The sequence below is a fragment of the Thermobia domestica genome, chromosome 3 (assembly GCF_964235325.1).
Source record: "Thermobia domestica chromosome 3, izTheDome1.hap1.1, whole genome shotgun sequence".
Taxonomy (NCBI): Eukaryota; Metazoa; Arthropoda; class Insecta; order Zygentoma; family Lepismatidae; genus Thermobia; species Thermobia domestica.
In genome coordinates, this window is record NC_137456.1 from 241,171,612 (window position 1) to 241,194,192 (window position 22,581).

A 22,581-nucleotide genomic window follows, 5' to 3' on the forward strand; every position below is an offset into this window, starting at 1 on the left:
TGTATGTCCAAAAGGAATTTCGTGTTCTGAAAAAAATGTTTGGTAAATCGTCTTTTATCAGTATCTGGATGTTACTGTAGAAACATGAGAAACATTGACTATATGATACTTTTAACCAAGTTTAAACATTAATAATTATGGGAAGAAAGAACATGCTTATTCCTTCTGATCCTATAATAACTCAGATAGTATACGTTGCAGAACATAACACATCAAAGTATAAAAATGAAACTGGTGATTTTTTTAGTTACTAATGTTGAAAATATAGGTTTATCACACGTATAAAAAACTCAGAAAGTTCTTTTCTACACGAAAATTAACAAAATTTCATAGGTTTGATTCAACTCAGCAAACAATAGTTTCTACCAATACAAACAATCGCAAGCATCTGTGAAGTGATGTTGCTCATTGGAAAACGATTTATTTATTCTACGCTTGGTCCTTATAATGTCACCACAATCTCAAGTCACACGTAGGAGGATCTAAAAATAGCTAGGGTCACGTTGTAAACCTTGAACAAGTAGTATAAAAATCAAACTTCTTGCCTACTTTCCTCCTCCCAGTACTTTTGACAAATATTTTTCAACACAGAAGGTTAGTGCAAATACAATTGTAAAGTGAGATTGGGCAGGGTGCTTTGCGCATAGGCTTTTATGACACTTAAAATCATAAAAACTTACATCTAAAACTACAACTCTCCTAACTTGAAATGTCCCCATGGCAGAGTATGTATTCCATGTTCTAGAACACATCTCTTATCATCTACACAACTTAAACCTAACTTATTTACTTCTATACTGTACAAATCGCGCTTATAACTTCTGATTAAATTCATATTTTATAATATTCTTTTTGATTGAACAAACAGTCTTTATAATCGTTAAATGAAAGTTCTTTACTTAAAACATTTTTCTTAACTCATTTTGCTTTTTTACATTTAACTTTTTCGAACTTGATTGAATACATTTTCGATCTTAAACAAACAAATTCTTCTATGATTATTCCTTTAAGTTCATGTTTCATCTTACCAAGTATTTCCTTATTGACCTGTGGTATCTTATACCTGTTATCATTAGAGTAATCACTCGTGTCGAAGTAATCAATATATTTTTTCATGTCCTCGCACACATCTTCTGTTCGAATATGGTATATATAGCTATCGGTATCTGTATAGCATACTTCTAATTTGTCTTGGTATTTTGGCTTCATCACATTATAATGGAAGTCGTACATTAAATATTTTGATAGATCTAAGGCACTCATGCCAACAAATATTGGTTTATTGGGAGTTAATTTTGTTTTATTCATTGTGACTGCACATAGATTCTCAGAATAAATTATTCTATCTTGAAAATTTGGTTTAGCAATTAGCTTTTCAACTCTTACTGAGACACATTCTATTTTTATAGGTTTACGTCTCTTTCTAATATTTTCCATAGTTTTACTAAAAACTGAATTGTTCATTAGCTTATAAAAATCTTTCTCAAAGTCATTTGTTGCTCTAGTTCTCATCTGTGTGTTACAATCTATGTAATTCTTAAACCAATCTGATTGTACAGCGGGGGACACTTCTAAATGGTACAGCCATATGGAGATTTACGGCTAAGGTGTACCATTTAGAAGTGTCCCCCGCTGTACAAACTCTATTACTCGATGAATTTTCTTAAGTTTTAAACCAAGTAATAAACATTGTTTCAAGTTTCGATAGTGAACTACATATTTTCCTTACCATATAAAGTTGTTAACAATTTTGATTGTTTTGAACCAGGTAGACACACGTTTTGAGGTGCTAATGGGTAGTCTTTGTGATAGTCATGTAACTCTGTAGGATATTTGAGATCAACTTCTAAAATGTAACCTTTTTCACAAATATCAGGAAAATTTGCAAAATCTGTTTCTCTTATTTCGTCTTCACTTAACCATCTAAATCCCTTATACGGTAGATATTGATTCATAATCCAGCCGTAGAGGATATTGGCATCTAGATACATAATGTAAGAATATTATTTATTTCCATCGTAACCTTCCATATATTTGTTGTTTGCTTTTACATATATTATACTACATCGTGACATTCCACCTCTTATGCCTTTTTCTATCATCAGCACCATATTGTAATCTGTTTGTAGCTCTAGTTTTATATTTGTCGTCTTTAACAATGCATCCCAGGCTAAACCTGGTGCTGTCATATACCAAGCTGGATCAAGACCATAGGGTTTAAGACATATTTCTCTAAAGTTTTCAAACACATCTACACATAACAACACATCAGTTTTCAGATGTAGGTCATGGTGCTTCCGAGATTATTAACTTTAAATGTTTTCCAGACTTTCTTAGCATGCTCATAATCCTCGTCACTTATATGTGTGTTGGTAAGCTTGTTGTAGAATGCTTTCTTTAGTGGTAATTGTTTCTGTCTAAACTTATTCCAGTCACTAACATAATCGTACGGGTAAACACCTTTTCTTGTTATAAGGTTAAATTGTTCTTCATTAGGGTAGAAGTGTTGTGTGTGAGTCATTTGTTCTCTCGTTAGGTTTGATGATAATTTGTCTAAACTACATGTCATAAATCTAAATGAATCTTCAAATTTTAATTTCATAGTTCCAACTTTTTTAGTGAAAGATATGTAACGTTGTTCGTTATTAGGTATTAATTCTATTTGCTCTTTATTACATCCTAGTTCTTTTATAAACAAGTGGGAGTCATATCCTGATAAGTTATGTATAATCACTTGTACCAACTTAGGTATTCTAACTTTTAAATTACAGTTTTAACATAATGCAGCTACAAACTCTCCTGTTATATGATCATGATATTTAACTTTATGGTTTTTTGGAGTATATTTTAATTACAGTAAGAGCAACATTTAGATTTGTTGAAGTCTTTTAACTGTTTATGTGTTAAAGAAAATTCGTTATTTTGTCTGTATATGTTCGATATTTGTTTGGCTTCTTTCTTTAACATTCTTATGAACTCCTTAGCTGCATCTTTACCTCTATACACAACAGGATTTATTTCACTTCCGTCACCTTTTACAATATAGTAACAGAACCCATATGGTTTATGCTGTTGGTATTTTTTGGTATATGATTTATCTTCGTGATAACATTCTTCACATCCCATAACCTTATCCAATAGATATTCGAAATTAGCGTAAATTACAAATGGCATCTTCATCGTATATTGGTAGTACTGAAATTCAACGGATCTATCTTCTGGTGGCATTTCTATCTTAACTGCTTTGTGAGTAGAGCAATCTTTCTCATGTTTATCTAATGCATTTTGTGAATAAAAGTATAACAAACATCTATCACATAAGTATCTTCGAGCTCTCAATTTAGTTATTAGAGTACTAACAAATTTACTTAGGTCGTTAATCAAACAATAGTGTGTTTTATTTTCTTCTTTTATATATAATAAATTCACATGAGTGTCTTTTTTGTTTTTAGTATGATATAAAACGAACATCATATAGTTTTTGTTGTATGTATAAACGTTAAACGATATATCGAGTCGTCTTTCAATTTTTAGAATGTCATTTAGTTTTACAGGATAATCGATACCTTTTAATTTTTCTTCTAAGTCTTTAAGGTCAGACTTGTACTTTGGTAGTCGTTGTGGATGTTTTTCAACAGGTTGTAATCCAGAAGAAATTGAATACAAAAAAACGTTTTTCATCTTTGTTCTTTACATTGATAACAGACTTTTTCTTTTTAATTTCAGTTGGTAGTTCTATGTATGATGATCTCCTATACGGTGTATATATATTAAGAGCTAACTCTATGTAGTTTATATTCGTGAGAGTCCAGCCAGAACCTCTAGCTTGGAACTCATCCATTCTTGCTCCTAATATTTCTTTAGCATCACTTATGAACACTTTTAGATTAGTTGATTGGAATTCCTCTTTGTTGCTAGTGTTGAAGTAAAAGTTTTGAATTTCTTTACCTCTCTTATGTTGAAAGTTTATCAAGAGATTGACCTTTAATCTACCACGTTTCTGTAAGATGATGCTTAGTTTATTTATTAAAACCTTTGATGTTGAAGTGATATACTGTTCTAGAGGATCATGTTCTTTCTAATCTTTTGAACCTCCATGCTTCTAATATTGATTTAATTGCCGTTTCTTGGAGCTATACATCAATTGGTACTGATTCAGGTTTCACTCTTGGGTTTTTTAAATACTTCTCCTTTAAACGGAAAGAGTTTTAAAACTTTCTTCCTACTTAATCTCTTACGTTTTGGTTTTCCAAAGATGTTTTCTTGAAACGGAAATGTTTGCCTAAAGCTTAATTTGTTTTCTTCATCTTCACGTTTTTAATACGATCTATCAGTTCTGCTTTTCTTAATCGGGAATAACCTTTTATCCCCTTTCCCTTACATAAATTTTTCAATTAAACTACAGTATGCTTAATTAAATTCATAATTACTTTCTTTTTTTTACAATACAAAAAATAATTTTAATCATTTTCGTTATCTAATACAATAGCTAATATCCATGAGACGTAGGGAATGTCGATGTCTATTAGCATATTGTATTAGAATTTGGCTTTCATGGGAATAACCCATCAAGGTTACTAATGATCTAATGCAAACTAATTTATTTTTATTATTCTTTTTTCAAATCTACATCATCATGACCATCACTATCATTAGGTTCAAGTTCTTTGTCACTATCCCAATTTGATTCTGGTGTATATTTTTCTAGTGCTCCATTCTTTTTTTCTTTTAATAACATTTGTTGTTCTTTTAATAATATTTGTTTTCCTAGTAGTGCTGTTATGAGATTAAGATCTTGATGAATACGGCTAAGTTTATTCTGTATCAAATCACATTGCTTACCTATACTTATTATATAAAAATTTATCAAAAATATTATTATTTTTTTAATTAATACAATAAACGAGGTTATGGAAAGGAAAACTATCCCACAACTTAAACAATGCTGTAGAAAGAACGGAATACATGGTTATTCAAAGCTTAGGAAAGCAGAAATAATGACCTTAATCAACGAGAACAAAAAATAAGCCTTTAACAACAACTACCACAAATTCACAACAACCTAGTGAACAAGATGAACTCATTAAAGACATGATTCAAAAATTAAATCCTGAACATATTGTAAACTACTTTTAAAATCCGCATTTTAGAAATATAGTTATAGATGTACTTGAAGACATGAAGGAATTGAAACAAATTTCAGAAAAAAAGATCTTACCCAATGACTTTCTACATACCTTTACGAACAAGATACATTGGTGTTCACTTACATCAATCCATAAACTATCACTTTCTTTTATTGAACGTTATGAAGAACACACTGATTGGGTCAGATTATCAAAAAGAAAAGACTTGCTTAAACCCGAAAACATTATTAATAAGTATGGTGACAATCTTTTCTGGCCAAATTGTGTGAACCAAGGTATGGTTTAAGGTGTTATATTCATTTGAAACCAGAATTCGTATTAAACCATAAAGAACATACAAGACAACTTATTCATTGGAAAACTACACATATGAATATGCTCGACAAATGACTGAAGATTTTCTTAATGAGTTTAAAGAAGAGGTTGATTGTTTTGCGTTCAGTAAAAAAATAACTGAAGAAAGTATTCACAAAAGCAAGCTATTGAGGTTTGTACACAATTCAGAGAATGTTTACATTGGGGCACACTCTCTTGCAAAACAGATTTGCTCAAACTACGTTCCTAAAAACCTTTAAATGCAAACTCAGTTGGAATATAGTTTCTAAAAGTTTCTGCGTTACAGGAAAAGAACTAAAAACCTTCTTGAGCAAATTTGATTCTCTTATTGATTGGCAAGCTTTTACATCACAGCTAGACGTAACCCACATGAGAAAATATGAAAATAAAATTTATTGGCCAAATGTTAGTTTAGACGATAAAAGCGAAAAATTCATTCTTGAGTTTGAAAGCAAAGGTTTAGAATTAAACAAGGTAATATACACTTGTTGCAATAGGAAGTTCTCTGAAGACTTTCTAATAAAAATCAGAGGCAAAATCGACTTCTTTAAATTCTTAAGAGTAAATAAGCATATTCACGATTCCCTCAGAAAGAAACTAATGCTACTCTTAACAGGTTTACGTTTAATAGAGAGCTCAGAAGAATGTCCAATACGTAAAGAATTAAAAACTCAATTGTGTAAAACGATGTGTAAGCATGTGTTCTGTGTTGAGTGTATGTTTACCTGGTTAAGAGATAATAAGACTTGTCCTTAGTGTAGAACAGTTATTATACTTACCAACAACAACAACAATAATAATGAATATCCTGAAGAAGAACCTGAAGAAAATTCTGATTTTGATAATCCGTTTTTTCTGAGGAAGAATGAAACAAACAACAGTGAAGATTGATGTTAAGCTTTTATGAAATAATAATCATAAAAGTTATTTAAAAAGTTTTTACATGGGATTAGATACTAAGCGATCATATAAACAATCAACTTCTTTAACCAAATCTTCTGATAGGGATATCCAAAACTCATTACCCTTACCTTTACGAATATCTAATTTTTGTTACATCAAGTTGAATAACTTAATACTGTTAAGATCTCTAAACTTTTCGTATATTATCTCATGATCTGGATATTTTTCTTCTGTTTCGTTAAGAGGTTTATATAAACTTCTCTTTTGGCATCTGATAGCATAATTAGGGAACAGATCATTAAGTTTGTTCTTCTTGTATGTGATTAGATAATTATATTTTGAAACATTATCTGTATATGATGCTGCTATTTTTTTAATCACTCGTTTCGAATCCTTAATCTTTCCATTGACTCTTCAATTTCTTCTAGTCTTGATTGTAATTCTTCAATGTTATCTCGGTATTGTCTAAAGTCTTGTGTGAAGTAGTTTTCTATAATATCATAGCACTTGTCATAGAAGTCTTGTGATATACAAAAAGCAATAGAGAGAAATATCTTTTTGTATGCATATGTTCCTGAGATAATTGAGTTTGCTTCTTTGTCTCCTCCTTTTACTAAATATTTGGAAGAGCAACTCCCAGAATTCCGGGAGTTGAATCTATCATCATGGTGCTTTTTTAGTTATTTTGATTGTTTATTTTAAAGCCACTGGTCAAACCTCTTACCACCATCTTGGCACAACTTAGTAGCATTGAAGTACCCTTTGTTATTATCTATAATGAGTTTAAATTCTCCAAAAATCCATACCAATAATTGTCTTTAATCTGTTCGTAACACATCAGCTCCTGTTGACCAATTAGGTGTATATCCTTTCTCAAATAACCCTTTCGATTTACTTGTATGAACATAATCACCAATCTTATACTTCGGCTTACCATGCTTATAATCTTTCTTATACACTTTATTCAATATTGTTTGCTCATCCTTTTTAGTAACTTCTATAGGCTTTAAACCAATTGTTCTATGCATATGATTATTATACTCGTTAACTAGCGTTGGTAGTATCTCTATCCATTTATAATTTCCTTGAGTTGTAAATTTCTTCTACGTGTTTTGTTTAATAGTTCTATTTAATCCCTCAACAACAGAAGCTTTCTTAACACTATAGGTTAAGTAATGATTAATCTTCTTTCCTCCATCACTTTCTTAAGTTCGTTACTGTTAAACTCTTTGCCTTGATCAATTTGTAAGTTTCTAGGTTTTATAATTTTTCATATCCATTCAAATTCTTCTGTAACTTTCTTACCGCTCTTATCTTTAACAGGAACAGCAAAAGCATATTTCGGAAACATATCTATAATCGTTAGCAAATACTTATAGCCTTTGTTTAACTTGGAAACACCTTTTAATACTCCGCTATCAATTTGCACAAGATCTGTTTGCCATAAATCATCTATATATTTAACAATAACACTTAACCTAGGGTAATACTTTCTGGAAGGTTTGTGAATTTCTTGTATAATGTCTTCTCTAATACCTTTACCTTCTTGTAGTCAATCTTTCTTTTAAACGAATTGAGATTTAGTAACACCCCATATAGAACAAATACCTTTCTTAATAAATCTTCCACTCTTTGTTTGTTCTATTCTAATGGTATTTTTCTTCGTATCTGTTGATTTCTTACACTTAACACAATACATCCTGTTAATATAAAGAAAGTCATTTAAGTTCTCTTTCTATGTACATAATAACAGTCAGTAATTGTACTTCTTCGAAAGCTGCATTTTTATCTGCTTGAAACGTAACTCCATCACCTTTTTAACGTCTAAAGGAAAAGTTTCAACTAGAGTATCGTTCAAAAATATATGTGGATAGTATTTATACAAACTTAATTCCACATGCATTATTTTTCCATTATACAGACACTTATAAGTATTCGATAGATTAAATATTCTAAACATTGGGTCTTTAACATTCTTATTTGTCAATCAACATAATAGATTTATAGTTTCTTTCTTCATAATGAACATATTTGCTTCTTTGTTTGATGTTTCTAAATCTTCTTTTTAACAAATTTATATATGTCATTCTTTCTAACAATGTTGTCTAACTGCGATGACATTTCCGCTTTGTATTTATTGAATTCTGTTATAGGAACCTTTACACTAAATAAAATAACTATACTATTATTAGTCTTGTTGATTTCTTCCATATATTCTTTCCTCAAAGCATTAATAACATCTGTCTTTGTGCTCGTGTCTTGTAACGTTTTTAACACATATTTAAATCGTTTTCTATCGTTCACCAATTGACTATTAGTACCGGCTTCTAATGATTTAAATAGTTTCACGTTCACAACAATATTTAAATTCTCTAATAATTTTAATTTATTTTCACTAATATTAATACCACTTACCCCACTTTTAACATTAACAAAGATATCCATATTTATTATATACAAAATTGATATCTATTTAGCAGTGAGAAGAACAGTTATACGAGCTCCACCAAAATCAATCAAATCGCCATTCTCATCTCGAATTGAAACTTTGAAATTATGAATTTAGTTGTGATGTATTGGGAAAAATATCTTTTCTCTAGGCTCATATATAATTGGTTCTCTAAATTCTGCATTTGTGCTAAGTGTTGCGATTAAATCTGTTTCGTTGTGCGTTGTATCATTATGGTATAAAATCATACCTTCTGCTAAATCACAGTGAACATTTATAGTATCAAATGAATGAAACTTTGGTATCTTATCTCCAACATGTGCTATGTTTCCAGCCAAGTTCTTCTCAAAAAAACCTAATACAGTATTAATGGTATCTAAGATTATGGTACAATTCTCATAAAATATTTTAACTCTATTGTTCTTTCGGTCGTCAGTAACTTTAATATATTTAAAAGAATCGGAGGAGTGTGGAAGATTTGATTTAATATATTCTTCTAATTCTTTTAAATTATATTGACCAGGTTGAACTATGTGTTGTTCTGTAAGATTAGACTATTTAGGAACGTTACTACAAAATGTTAATTTATAATTTCTTCTTGTAATGTTTGGAGTTAAGTATGTTGTATAAAGTCCTGCAAGAGCTTTCTGTAAGTAGTTTTCAAATGGGGAATGCAAAGACATGATTAATAGAGATGAATAACCATTTAAATTAAATACTTTCATTTATTAGATAATAAATAACAAAATGGATAATTGGGATATTAAAGTAAGGTTAACAGAAAGAGCCAGAAAGAAAAGGAGGAACGGTGTGTTGTTGACTGATGATATAAAATGTCTAAAAGTTGGGCCTAGTGGTTGTGGTAAAAACAACGCTAATATTTGATAACTTCTTGTCAACACCTGAATGGTTAAATAATGCAAATGTTTATATTTATTCCAAAAGCCTACACCAACCTAAATACCAACAGCTAATACAACTTTTTCGAAATATAGAACGAGATATTAATAACACAATTGAAGTACTAAGATGAACCAACGAAGAGATTATGCCATTAGATGAATGCGAGAAAGATTCTGTGGTAGTGTTTGATGAATTCATTTCAGAACAACAAAACCACATTAGAGAATATTTTACTCAAGGTCGTCATAAGGGTTTGAACTGTTTCTATCTAGGGAAAACCTATTCTAAAGTACCAAAACAATTAATTACAAATAACTTGAACTTTCTTTGTATCCTTAGACAGGACAATGTGATTTTAAAGCATATATATGATCAATTTGTTGGATCTGATATGTCGTTTGAAAATTACAGTCTTTATGCAATAAGTGTTGGGAAGAAGAGCATAGTTTCTCAACGATAGATATGACTAGGAAAACGAATAATGGCAAATATAGAAATAAAATTAAAGACTTTTTAAAAGTATAGACAGTTAAAGGGAGATGAAATGCCTCCCTTGTCAAATACACATCCTCACAAAGTTTTATTAACGACTCTTGAACGTACTTTCTCATTATGAGGTCAAATCAAACGGCAGTAAACCTCAAACGTAAACAAACGCAAACTAACGTACTTGAACGTAGGTGAACATAGATGAACCTGTAGGTTGTGTTACGTTATGGTGTGTTGTGTTGAATTTTTGTTTTCTTTATATAATAAATGGATGTTAATAAAGCTGAGAAATATATAAATTTAAAAGAGAAACTTGCTAAAAGATTTAAGGAAATTAAACAGGCTAATCGAAGTAAATATGAGAAATATAAAGAACAAGATCAACCTGTTATCGATGCAATTAAAGATTTAGGACAAGATATATCAAAAGTAAATAACTAACTAACACTATGGCATATGGAACCCGGAGGTTCAATGCAGAGTTCACAAAAGCTGTCCATTGACTTCTATTCTTAGCCAACTGGATAGAATTTCTACTTTGTATTCTTATCTCTGCGAGATCCATGTTAATATTGTCCTCCTATCTGCACCTAGGTCTGCCTAATGGTCGTTTTCCGATTGGTCTTCCAATCAAGACTGAAAGCGTTTCTACTTTCTTCCATTCTAGCTGCATGACCTGCCCACCTAAGCCTCCTAGACTTGACGAACCTAACAATGTTGGGTATACCGTATAAATTATGTAGTTCCTCGTCTGAAGTTTCCGCCATTCCCCATTCCCTTTCCTCTTGGGTCCGAATAATCTTCTCAACATCTTGTTCTCAAACACTTTCAGTCTATGTTCTTCCCTCAGAGTAAGCGACCATGTTTCGCAAACATAGAAAAGAAACAGGCAGATTATCGTTTTGTATATCTTAATCTTCAATTTTCTCGACATAATTCGCGACGACAAGAGACTTTGAATCGAATAGCAACACGAATTCCCTGCTTAGAGTCGACATTTAATTTCTTCGTGAATATGATTTTCGTCTGTTAATATTCATCCTATATATTTCAAACTATCCACTATATCAAAAGTATTCTTTAATATTTTGACGCATCCACAATTTGCCGTATTACGGTCCCGACGGATTCCATATATTGAGTTTTCTCTGCATTTACTTCTAAACCCATGTCCCTGCAAGCGTTTAATAATATATCTGCATTTCTTTCTACTGTTCTCCTGTCATCCCCTATTAAATTTACATCATCAGCATCTGATGAATACCGTTCAACTCTGGGCCTTGGTTGCTATCTTTTATTCTATTCCTTATTTTCCTTATAGCGTATTCCAGAACAAAGTTAAATAATAATGAGGACATCGCATCTCTTTGTTTCAGGCTATTTTCGACGTGAAATCTTGTGGACAAAAATTTTCCTACCCGGACTTTACTTTGGGATTCGTTTAAACATATCTTCATTAATCTAATTAGCTTTGTCGGTATTCCAAATTCTGTAAGAACGATGCAGAATGTTTTTCTCCCAACCGAGTCGTACGCCTTTGTAAAATCAGTAAATAGTTGATGTACCGGGGTTTTGTATTCCCACTTTTTAAGAGTATTTGATGAATGGTAAAAATTTTGTCGATAGTTGATCGATTTCGTCTAAATCCGCACTGATAGTATCCAATAATTTCATCTGCGCAGGGGTCAATCTTGCTAATGGAATATTTGAAAGGATTTTATAGGATGTTGACGGAAGTGAAATGCCTCGATAATTATTACAGTCAGTTTTGTCGTCTTTCTTATGAATTGGAACAACGATTGTTACAGATAAGGAGAATGAGTTTGTGTGTCTTGTTCCACAATTTTTCTCCTCCAGTTAAAATTAACTCAGCCGGAATTTCATCTACCGTGGAGATTTGTGTTTCTTTAATTTCTTTATAGCGGTTTCTATTTCTATTCGGTTGGGTTATGACATTTACGGTTGTGCGGTGTGTAACACTTTTTTTCACCAACATTAGTTTTTGGCTGCTTGTTCAGCAAATCGCCAAACAAATCTTTCTATCTATTTAAGATGCTATCCGTATCAGTGAGAACTGTACCGTCAGCTTTCTTTAATATATAAGCACGAGGTTGATAGCCTTTTTGAATTTTGCTGATCCCCTTGTACACGTCTCGAACGTTTTTATTTTTACTATTATCTTTAAGTTCCTTAATTTCAATTTTTAAAAAAATGCGTTTCATTGTTCTAAAGTTTTTGAAGTTTCCCGCCTGATATCTGCGAAAGTTTGTGGAGTTATTTCATTCTGATTTTGTAGCTAGCGCAATTTTGCTAGTTTTCTCATCTCTGCTTTTCAATGCGTTCCTGGTTGGACCGTGGTTTGTTACTATGTATTTCCGCGTGCACCAATTTTTCTTTTGCTGACATTTTAATGCTATCTCTAATTTTAATCCAAGTATCCTGAACACTAGTGCACTCCGTATCTTCTAAAACCGAGAATCTATTCGAAACTTCAATCTGGTATTCCTCTCTTACCTGGATCTCTTCTAATATCTTTATATTGATTCTCTTCGTTTTCGGACATTGAATATTACCTTTATTGAACGATAATCTCTCTCGTATTATCGCTGCTACCAGGTAGTGATCACTGTCGCAATCAGCTTCTCTATACGACCGCATATCAATTATACTAGATTGCCTTCTTCTATGTACTAAAATGTGAGCAATTTGATTATGTCTTTTTCCGTCTGGTGATGTACAAGTGTATTTATAACGTCACTATGTGGGAATTTTGTATTCTTCACGATTAGGTTTTTTGATGTTTCAAAGTTCACGAGTCTAACACCGTTGTCATTACTTTCCTTATGCAGACTTTCGTTTCTTAGAATTGGTTTGAAAATATCCTCTCCCGCTACCTTTGCACTAAAATCCCCTAATAGAATTTTCATATGGTATCGCGAGAGTTGGTCAAATATTCTTTCCAATTCTACGTAAAAACTGTCTTTTGTATCGTCATCATTATCCTCAGTTAGGGCATGTACATTTAAAACAATAATATCACACCATCGTCCGTTAAGAGTAATAAATGAAAGTCTGTCAGTAGCAAATTCAACCCGTTTAATTGCTGGTAATATTTTTTTGTGAACGAAAAACTCTGTTCCTAACTGGTGATTTTTATTTCCTTCCCCGTAGAAGAGCGTAAAATTCCCGAAATTCACATATCCGTATCCTTCCCACCTAACTTCCTGATCTCCTTTTAGGTTCATCCTGTATTTCTCTAACTCACTCGCTACGGATTTTACCGCTCCTGCCCTATAAAGACTTCTAATATTCCATGTTCCAAATCTCATGTCCTTTTTAGTTTGCTGAGGTCGTGCCATGTTATCAGCTTTGTTCGAGGCTTTTGTGAATATTTCTGAATAAGTGCCCTTTTTACATGATGAGGTTTTAGCCTTACCCAAACACTCAAGCTGGAGGACCACTCCTAGTCGGCTGTCCGAGATTGCTTATTTAGTATATTCGCAGCTAACCTCTGTATCTAGAGGCCTTTTTCTCGATCCGCAACCTTAGGACGCGCCATGCCGTGGTGACAGAAACCCAAGTTACACGGGATATATCAAAAGTAGCAGAAGAAAAAATATAATTCAAGAGTTAGTTCCAGTTTTAAATAAAAGCGCGAAAGTAGATTCAAGCTCATTAGTAACACCCCCTATCTATGAGAATTCAATAAGTGCCAGTGATAGACCTATAACAGAAGAAATGAAACACATGAAAAGCAAATTAAGTATAAAGTAGAAGGAATAGAATCTTTAGCAACTAAACATTTTGGTAAGATTGCTTCAAAATATTACGCAACTGGAGATGATAAAAGTTTTGAAGTTCAACCATATGATGAAGATGGGAAAATCATACATATGATAGGGTATACGGAAGTTAAAATTGATGGTGATGATTTTGTTATTAATAATCGACATTACACGGGAACAGAAGGTTTATGGGTTTTACTAACAAAACATAATTCAAAAAAATTAATGAATGTAATCTAGAAAAATATATACAAATACTCATTTATTCTAATGTAGTATTTCATAACAATGACCCAAATACAAGAAAACAACGATCTACTAGAAGTGAAAAATATAAAGAAATTATCAAACCTATTTTGGATAGATATATAAAACCAAATTCGGGTCCAACACCAACAACAAAGAAAACAGGAGAGGGAATCAAAATAAATAACGAATTACGAAAATAATATATAAATATGATTAGATGATGTGAGAAAGTTAATTGATTTATTAATAGTTATTGATGGAGAAGAAAAATCTGGAAATGACAATTTTTAAAATGAGAAAGTAGGCATAATTGATATGATTAATTCTAAACTCTCACAATTTATTCCTAATGATCGAAAGGGTATAGGTTATTTGATAAAGATATTGAATACGTTGCCACCAAAATTTTGGAATAATGCGAAGTATGGAAAAGGATAAATGAATAAAATTTTAAACATGAAGGGGATGCCTGATTTGCATATACCAGGTTATGAATTTTGCGGTTCTTACACGAACCCACAAGGAAGGTTAGAAAGAGGGGATAAAGGTATTAACTCCCTAGATGAAGCTTGTAGAGAATATGATATTTACTACAAAGATAATAAAGATACAGCTTCTAGACATATTAGAGACAAAGAAATAGAAAATAGAGCATGGGAAAGAGCTTTTGCTAAAGTTGCAAACTTTATAACAGAACGATTACCAGCTTTTGGGACAGCTTTGGCTATGAATACAAAAGTAAGGTTTGGTTTAGGTTTATAAGTATTGTGTTTAATTTTTATGGATTTTCCATAAAAGTTGTATAATATATAAAAAAGTATAAAGCTAGATAGTTTTACGTTTACAATACCTAACGTAGAACTTAAGAAATTAAGTATTGATTCCATTTTAACAAAGAAACAGTTAAATGATAAAGCTAAGAAGATTGAAGAAGGTAGAGAAATGCAGTTATCTCTTTCCATACCACAAGTGAAGAAAATAAACAAAGAAATTAAAACTAAAGACAATATTCATTGTGGCGGTTTTATATTTACCCTTCCAACAATTTTAGATATAATAGGTGCTCTAGGTTCTGCTGCTACCGGAGTTGCTGCTATAGACAAAACGATAAATGATGCAAAAAAGAATAAACAACAATTAGAAGAACAAAAGAGATATAACTTAGCAATGGAAGAGAAGCAGGGTGGTAAGCTTTCAAAAACCGTAACGCCCAAAAACGTAAAGAAATTAAACCTTTAAGTAACTTGGATCTAATTCACCTCGTTAAACAGCTTAAGAAAAGAAAGTTTAGAGGTGTATTTATGAGTGATGAATTACCTAAAGAGCCAGAAAAGAATGAATGTGTCTTTGTTAATTTTGATACCTCTAAAAATATAGGAACTCATTGGATTTGTTATTGGAAAGAACGAAATAGAAAGTATGTATTGGATTCATTTGGGGGTAATCCACCAAACAACACTTGTAAAATATCTTGGTTATAATATAGAGTACAGTAGCAATCGTATACAACATTTTAACGAGGTAATCTGTGGGCATTTATGTATTGTTGTATTAAAAATGTTTACAGATGGATATAGTTTTTCAGAAATCATTAGTCAGGTGAATAGTAATAAGGTTATTTGGAGAAGTTATATTTAAGTTTGCTTTATGGGTTTAATCCATAATACGAGAAAAATATTTTTCTTTATAGTAAATATGGATAAAATAGTCATATGAATTACAATCATTTAAACCTAATTAAAAGACATTCGAAAATTGAAATAAACCAAACAGATCTTTTGAGTTTGATATAGATGTTGGTGATGGGTTTGTTCATCCTTATTATGGTGATATTTATGTAACTTTTGAAATTAGAGGTAGAGATGCTGATGGTGAATTAACTACTGGTCAAAATATTAGACTTATTAATAACTTCTTCCCACATCTGTTTTCTCAAATACAAGTTAGTAAGCATGAACAGATATTGGGTATTATAGATTATCCTAGTTTAACTTCAAAAACTGCAAATACATGTACGATTTCAAAACCGGAAACAGATAGTTATAATGAACGTGGATGGGAAGCAATTACATAGCGAAGAACAGATGAAGAAATATTATTTTTGCTAAAACTTTTACCAGGATTTTGTTCTTATTATAAAGATATTATGTTGAAAAGAGGATTGAAATATACATTTAAAAGAAGTGGTTCTGATGGTAACGCTTTTGCTATTTGGAAAACAAAAAAGGAGGATGGAATGTATGATAACGATCAACCATACCCAGGTAAAGGTAAACTTACAAATATGGAGTTGAGAAAGATTATTGTTAATTGTGAACCTAACTATGATACCTTGTTAAGATCTAACATGTCAAAAGAGAGTAAGATTCCTATTTCCTTCAACACATATCAATGTTTACAGAAATCAGTTACAGGCAAATATTCGGAATTCGATCCAACCACACAATTTAACTCAATTGAATTTGATATGCACAATTTCGTGATTGCATTTTTCCAAAGTGATAGGAATGATAATCAAGAAAGAGATTCTAGCTATTTTGATCATTTAAAGTCCAGAATATGCATTTTCGTAATTCAAGAAATGAGTCTTTCCTTTAGAATCTTTGAACTTAGATTTTGGAAAACACAAATATCTCAAAGCTTACAAAATGTATACGATATATAAGAGAGCTACAATTGGAAGCACTGAGATGTTTTATTATCTTAAAGAGATTTTAAAAAATAGACCAATGTTTTTAATTAACACAAGCAATCATAAATCAGTAACTGTAAGTGATAGAACTAATTTGAAATTGACTGTTAATTATCAAAGCGATGTACGAAATAAAACGATTTGTTATGTTGTAATGATTGGTAAGAAAAACTTTAAATATGATGTGCAAAAAGAAAAATGATTGAGAAGATATAAATCAATTTTGTTTATTAGATTTGTTTAGTTTGTAAGTGTTATTATGGTAATATGATAAAACCTTCCTTAATAAAAATGAATATTCCAGATAACATTCCACGAGAGAATCAATTGCGTTAACTGAGGATACTATATTAACACTCGATAACTTACTAGCGAAACATAAGAGGAAATTTAAGAGATTAAAATGAATTTATGTTACTCTTATTGCATTTTCGATACTGCTTTCTGCTTCAACATGGTTTATAAATATATTTATTCCTGTTATAGTATATTTGATTATTATAACAGCATTTGCATCTACTTCTACTGTTATCACTGGTCTATCAAAACGATTTGATATAGCTTCAAAAAGAGAGTATTATAAAAATATGTTTACTCAAATTGCTATGTCTAAGGATGAGCTTAATGTTATTTAAGTGATGAGTGGAGAATAAACAGAAAACATATGAAATACATTGCTGAGAGAATTAACTATATATATAATGAGATAAGGTGATTAGAAAAATGAAATAATTTTTAAAAGTTTTCGTACAATGAATATGGAATGTTATAACAGTTAAACAAGAAAAACAATATTAACCTCTTAAGACTTGTTAAATTGTAAGATCTGGAGGAAGGAAAATCATACAAAGTAACCTTATTGAAATTGATACCAACTAAATACACTGGTGAAAAAGTATTAGTACATTTAAATAGAAAATACAAAACCATATTACCCCAGAGATATAATGAAGATACTGATCAACGGTCTTCCTATCTCTCTCGTGTATTTTTTACCTTTCACAAAAATTTACAATTTCTCTTATAAATTTCAACCTAGAGACTTCAAATTTTTAGAGGAGAAACTTCATAACCTATCGAAGGCAACAATCAGTGCCGATTTTTAATTTATAATTTTCTTTATTGTTGAAACAGTTCCAAGTTTGAAGGTTAGGATATTCATTTCAAGAATCAAGCCATTTCAACAATGAAGAAAATTACAAATAAAAAATAGGCACGGATTGTTGCCTTTGATAGGTTATAAAGTTCCTTTCCTCGAAGTTTGAAGTCTGTAAGTTGAAATTTATAAGAGAAATCGTGAATTTTTGTGAATGGTAAAAAATACATGAGAGAGATACGGAGACTGTAGTGACATCTATCGGCAAAACTTGTCCATTTACACCAACCTTAAAAGAAATGAAAACTAAGAAACTGTTTATGAGGTATGATGGAATGAAGGATGTTTCTAATGGTTATAAAATGCACCAGCTGTTCTTTAAAAACGAATCTAAAAAGTAAAAAGAAAAAAATATTAAATATTTTTTTAAAGTAATAAGTTGAATACTTAGTATGGAACCTCAGAGAAATTAATTTTTACTAATAATTTCAATGTAATTGTGAAAATTGTGCAAAACGAAACGCAGTTTTCGAAATCATTTGTTGTTTATTCAGCTTGAACTTGTTTATTCAGTTTAACGAACCGTTGCTTCCCATAGAGACCAAAGTAAGCAGAAGAGTTCATTACCAGTATCTAAACTTCTAATTTTAAGTATGTTTTAAGTGTTTTTGTGGTTATAAACTCATAAAAACTGATATTTCGAAATTCACAACACAGAGTTAAAAGCAGTACTTTTGAATGCCATTTGAATTTTAAAGATCCATATATAAATAAGAGAGTTATTTGAATTTTCTAATAATACCCCTCGAGCTATGCAGTCCACAAGACTTTCAGAATATAACAAATTTATTTCTCTATTGATCTTCGTTTGAATTTTTAAAATCGAGGAATATTTGACGAAGTTATAACACATTCAAATTTCGGGAACTTTTTACGGGTTTATCTTTGAGTTCTCGGGAAAAAGTTATTCTTTAAAAAGTCTTAGGGTTTTACACAGATTATGCTAGTATTTTTATTTTTCAAATATCTCAATTTTATGCAATATCTCAATGTTGCAAACTTAGGATCAAATTTGTTACTAGACTTAGTGATTTTTTTAATTTTAGGGGTTGGCAACAGTTGTGGTTCAACCAAAGACTAATTGCAAAAAAATAAGTATCAGGCTTCTATCTCTTATAGAAACCAAGATATCCACAATTTTTATATTTTTCTTTTCAATTTGCCGGCTAGGTGAACATATTCAAGCAGTTACTCACTTACTCAATAGATGGCGTTACATATAATTTAGTTTATCACTTTGCTAATAGATGTATCTTGCTGTTACTAAGGTCATTCTGATTGAATTTTTAGAGTTAATTTTAACCTATTTTAATGATTCAAGTGCCATATGAATGCTTATCAACTGGAGATTGAAATGCACAAAATATATTTTGTATAGGATCCCATTGCAGGTAATTAGAAATAGGTTTTTATGATTCTAAATGTCATAAAAGCCTATGCGCAAAGCACCCTGCCCAGTCTCACTTTAGAATTGTATTTGCACTAACCTTCTGTGTTAAATAATATTTGTCAAATTGGGAGACGGAAAGTGGGCTAGAAGTTTGATTTGTATACTACTGGAACATTATGAAACATATTCTATTGAAACACTCATTCGTAAAATCTCTGAAAAGTTTAGAAAATGTCATAGACTATTGTCTTGTGGGAGTATGTTACCCATTGCAAGTGGGCCACAAACATAGCCGTAAAGACTATCGCAATAAGTCCATATACTTCCGCTCATCTTCAATATAACGCAACATACCTTCTGAAAGTCACCAAACTACTGACTGATGTATGATAAAAGTTTTAAGAAATGTTAAGTTAATGTATCCAACTGACCATTGATGCAATCCTAATAATGTTTTAGGAGTTGCCTTTCATAGTAATATACAATTGTTTCCTTTTGTAGGTCTATATTGCATAATTTATATTGATTTATTGATTACAATAAAAGCGCGTGTAGAATAATAACGACCGTGAAGACAAGCACCACTAAAGAATTTGACAGAAGAAAAGAGAAAAAACATAATGTAAGAAAATGCCTAATTAATATGCGATAGAAGATGTGGCAATTATAAATCAAGATAAACAAAAACGAATATTAACGAATTTTGTACCTCAATAGCTTCGAAAATAATGGATCTAATATAGGTCAAGAATGACTTACAAGTTAATATATGCTCCATCTTTACATTAATGGCTCAGAAACATGCCATATTTACAAAACAATTTATATGTAAGAAATTTCGGAATGGAGATATAATTGTATGTAGTCGTTATGTAGAAAGTACTAATTTCTAGAATACAACACGGAAAATCAATTTGTTTCTCTATTAGACATGCAAAATGCGTTATATTCCTGTTCAGTGCAGTAACAGTTTATTTTAAGAAGTTGTGCACTCAAGAGACATTTTCACTGTGGACAAAAGTTTCTAATACTGATTTGAATCAATTTTTTTTAGAAAGTATATTTACTTTACTAACATATATAACAGATTTATTTAGTGCAGAAAAAAGTTAAAACATTAAAGTGTTCGACAGTTACCTTTGTTTGAAAACACGTCTGATGATGCTTGTTGAAAGCAAGAGAATGTTACAATATAATACTTTGAGAGGTTGTAGATGAAATAAATTGGTCTTTAAACTTCTGTTTCTACATGTTTGACGTTGTTTTTGACGCACTTAATCGAGCTCGATTCTTGTTGGGACTTAAGGTGTAAGTTTACGTATCGTCTAATCTTGTTCACAGGAGGCCTAATTTCAATACAATAAACACTGCAGTGGTCGCACGTTCTACTATTGTAGAACAGGTGTTTTATTTTTTAATTCCTGAGCAGTTGGCAACACGCTTGACCTTGGGCGGTTATGTACCTTTCTCCGACAACGTTTTGTACATTCTAGTCTATTTTCAGCCCTTATTCTTGCACCTGCTCCGGTTTGCTACTTGATTTCATTAGTTTTCTACTATTGTAGATCGCGGGACTATTGGCGTACTGTTTTGTTTCGTATTACCGATTTATTTCGTTTTATATTTTCACATTATTTTAGTGGAATACATGCTTATATATATTTGATATGTCAGAAAATAACAGAGACCAGGTGCTTCTTTGGTTAGGTTAGGTAGAAAGTGACTGTGAAAGTGTATTTGGGATCGAAGACATGAAGGAGCTCGAGAAAGATTTTGTTGAATAAACAATTGAGTGCAGTGATACCGAAGATGTACCAGACATTATAATGGAATAATAAGAAGACTTTGCAGTACAAGCCAGTGTTGAAGTCACGAGTCTTGCTACACCACCTTCTCTTGACATACGTACGTTTTATATCGGTAAAGAGAAAAGTGAGAACCTTCTCGCTGATATGTAGATCACATAATGCCAAGAAACTCACGAACTCACAATTTGAATATAATACCAGCTTTTCGTAGGCTTGGCCCACAAGGCATTATTTTCATTCCTAATTGATGATGAACGTACTTGTTGTTTATACTCTTAATATATTTAGAGCAAATAAGACGATGAGAATGTCAAACGCAAGAATTTTCTACAGGATCTAACATTTGAGTTGATAAAATTAGGGAGAAACCAACGGCTGGCCATGGAATCCTTGCAAAAGAGCTTCGACACAGGGGAAGACTTGTGTTTGGCTTAAGCGAAGATATTCCATTACCACAAGAAAGAGCTTCTGGGATAGGAAAATGTTTCTTTTGTGGCCGTTCTCGCAGCAGTTCAACAAGAAAGAACTTTTGGAAAATGCCAGAGATGGGTGTGCCCAGACCACCAGAAAGCCTCTGTGACTATTGCTTGGACTAGACAATCACTCAAAATAGTACATTAAAATATTCTACCTGTATGATCTATTATAGAAGAAGGTTTATGCTGTTATTTCAACACTTATACCTACACATGTATTAGATTTTCGTTCGAAATTATTAATATGATAAATAAGATATACCTAATGCTTATTTTTGTCAATATTCTCGAATTAATAATTTAACAATTAATAATCAAATAATATAATTTAACAATATTTTAAAACCTTTACTGCCCTGCTATGCGAAAACACTTTATCTCCATTTCACATACTTTCGAGAAAATAAGCAAAACGCGGTTTGGCTTAGGCAGTACGTTCAAATTTGTTGTATTTCATAAACCTTTATTAAATATATTTTCACGATCTAGAATTTATGTGATAAAACAGTAAAATGTTTTTGCTTATGAATTGCCACTTAACGTCTTTTTGTTTAGTTTTAGTTACAGTTTTGAACTTAAGGTAAACACTTATGACGTCATTACCCCCTATCTATTAGACAAACCACGTCAATTTCACTTTAGATAAATGCAGAATTTTAAGACGAATATACCAATATCTCGATTTTCGAAAAATGTGGAGTTAAGGCCTTTTCGCTTAGGACGACAGTGTATAATAATGTAACTAACATAACCAGGACCGAATATTCTTAAAAGTCATAACACTATAGAAAAATACTG